A 2,974-nucleotide genomic window follows, 5' to 3' on the forward strand; every position below is an offset into this window, starting at 1 on the left:
GTGAGCACGTCTGGGTGTGGGGCCCAGCAATGTGGGTCTGAGCAATCCTGCTGCCCACTGAAGCCGGAGAGCCACTGCCTGGGTGGGTGGTCTCAGGGCAGGAGGTGGCAAAGAGATACCCAAACGCAGTTGGCTGCTCCATTCCCTTCCCTCCAGCCCTGACCCCATCAAGGGCCGATGTGGATTCCAAAAGGAGAGCAGGTGTGTTAGCCTTGGATCTCACGGGGCGGTGTGTGTGTGTGTGGAGGGGGACTGCATTTCAACGAGGAGTCTGCTGAGCTAGCTCCCTGGTTTCCACCATTCCCTAGCCATTTCTCACCTCCCCCTTTCCTCAGGTTCCTCCATTTACATCTACCTCACGAGGTTATTGAGGCAATTAACTGTCATGTGCTTGACATATAATAAGTGACTCACAAATGATGCTATTATGTTACAGTGAAAATTTTCATTCCTAGGCTATATCTTCGTACAAATATCAAGGTGGATGGGCATTGCTTCGTTTAAAGAAGCATGTTATATTAGGTTACAGGGAAGTTCTGGAGAAAAAAACCCATGGAATTCACAGGCTGCCTTTCTACTTAGCATGTCAACAGAATGAAGTTAACGTTTATAGGACACGGGGCAGTTTTCAGGTACCCTGTAAAGTCAGAATACATTTATGATGAACAATGTCGGCCTCATTTACCGTTTAAAGCCACGTACTTCAGGCCACCAATTATAAAGGATCCCACTAAGTGGTGCTGGTAAGGTTTTGATAGTTTTGATTCCTGCTGCTTCTCATCTGAATCCTTTGTGATAAGTTTTGTCAGCGCTGCAGCACAGCTCGGCACATTACACAGGAAAAACGTGCCACTTACATTTCTATCTCCTGATGTCACAACATGGAGGTCAGTGTTACCCTCAAGACGGCAAAGCTATTACATTTTCTCCAACAGATTCAGCCTAACTTTTAAGGTCAGGCATTTTCTTGCAATTTTTGCTGTGACAGTAATAAAACACTATTTCCATATGAACACCATGACCTGAACACCATGGTCTGATCACTTGTTTAGAGCTATCAACACTATTAAATTGAAGATATGCATTAAAATCCACTTGATTTCCTAGTAGAGACTTTTATCTGCATTCAGGCCTCAGTCTTTACTGTTGACTTAAAGTATAAAGTGGACAATTAGTCTAGACCCTCACAGACCCTTTTAATCCTGAAATCTTTACTTCCAGATTGAATGTGGTGGGGGCATTGCCGTCAACATAAAAATATTCCTACTTCATAGTATAGAATGGCAGCCTTCCTAAACTAGTCAGACTGTAGTAAGAGCCTTCTGGTTTTATACATATTCAGATTGCTAGGTTAGAGTTCAGTTTACTTTTCCTTTGAATCTCACTTGGTAGGGGTGGTGTAATAAAAAATATTTGGGCCCCAGCCAGTTTGGCTCAATGGGCAGAGCATCAGCTTCCGACTGAAGGGTCCTGGGTTTGCTTCTGGTCAAGGCCACATGGCCGGGTTATGGGCTTGATCCCCAGTAGGGGGTGTGCAGGAGGCAGCCAATCAATGATTCTCTCTCATCATTGATGATTCTCTCTCCCACTTCCTCTCTGAAACCAAAAAAAAAAAAAAAAAAATGGTCGCTGGTTCCTGGCACTGAGCTCCTAAAACCCTTGGAATTCCCTGATACCTCAATTGTATTCATAACAAGCCCCTTTGGCCCAAATCTGAGTTTATGCTAACAAGGGGACTCTTGGCCTCGGTTGCCCCCACATTAGAGGGCTAGATCCATCAGCCTCGCCCTAAGATCCTCAGGGAAGGACAGGGGGCAGGATAGCTCAATAAACACTGGGCAATGATTTAATCCATCATGCGTACGTGATAGACCTCTGGTGAACAAGGTCGAGGGAGCTTCCAGGTTGAACACCTGCTGGGAGGGTGAGGCGCCAGGAAGCTCTGCCCACCTCCCCCTAACTGCTCCCCGCCCTGTGTCCCTCTTCCATTTGGCTGTTCCTAGGTCCTAGCCTTTACAATAAAACTATTGTTATACCTGTTTTCCTGAGTCATTCTAATGAGTGTGAGAAAGTCCTTAATTTGTAGTCGGCCAGGCAGAAGTGTGGCTGTCTTGGTGTCTGAAGTGGGGCAGTCCTGTGATCACAACTTGGGGAGTCTCTGCTCAGTAGTGTCTGACATGAATTGATGGACACCCAGTTGGTGTGAGCAGAGCATCGAAGAACTGCTGTTGGAAGAGTGGAGGGTGGGAGATGGAAGAGGCTCCATCCGTCTCCAGTGCGGATGGGATTCCCGTGGTGGCCAGTGGCTGGTACACTGCAGACCCAGCCAAAAACCTTAGCAGGAGTCAAGTGGGAGGAACAAAATACCCAGTTCAGTACTGGGAAGCTTCAGTAGCTGTGTCATATGTAAAGTGCTTTGCAAACTGCCAGGCAACATTAGGTTATCACAGAGGTTAATTAAAGTTGCTGGTATCTGGAGAACACTGACATACCTTTTTGGAAAAGTAAAATGAACTATACCTGCCCCTCAAATCCACCTTAAAAGACCTTGCCAAACCTGAAAACTCAAATGATAAGTTTAACTTTGTTGGGCCTCTATTCCTGATCTCCACCTTGTGGTCGGAACTCTTGAAAGCGTTTAAAAATAAACCTTGTTTCATACCTTGGCTTAAGGGCACAACCTGGGCTATTTTCAGTATTCAAAATTCACTAGGAATGTGCGTACTTGAGACAATTATTTGTCAGGGATTTTTTTAAAACTACAACTAACTCAGAAACATGGACATTCTAAGACAAATTGAAAATTCAATGTGATTTCAATTTATTTCATCAGTCTTTCCTGACTTCAAAGAAAAAAAAAAAATACGCCAAACAGAACAGACCTGAATTTTGTGCCCATTGTTTACCAACTGAAAACATCAACCTCTTCCTCCTTCCTTTCTTTTAAACTGGTTTTTGAGGATTGGAGGTGTGT

This window comes from Cnephaeus nilssonii, assembly GCF_951640355.1.
Source record: "Cnephaeus nilssonii genome assembly, chromosome: 2".
Lineage (NCBI taxonomy): Eukaryota > Metazoa > Chordata > Mammalia > Chiroptera > Vespertilionidae > Cnephaeus > Cnephaeus nilssonii.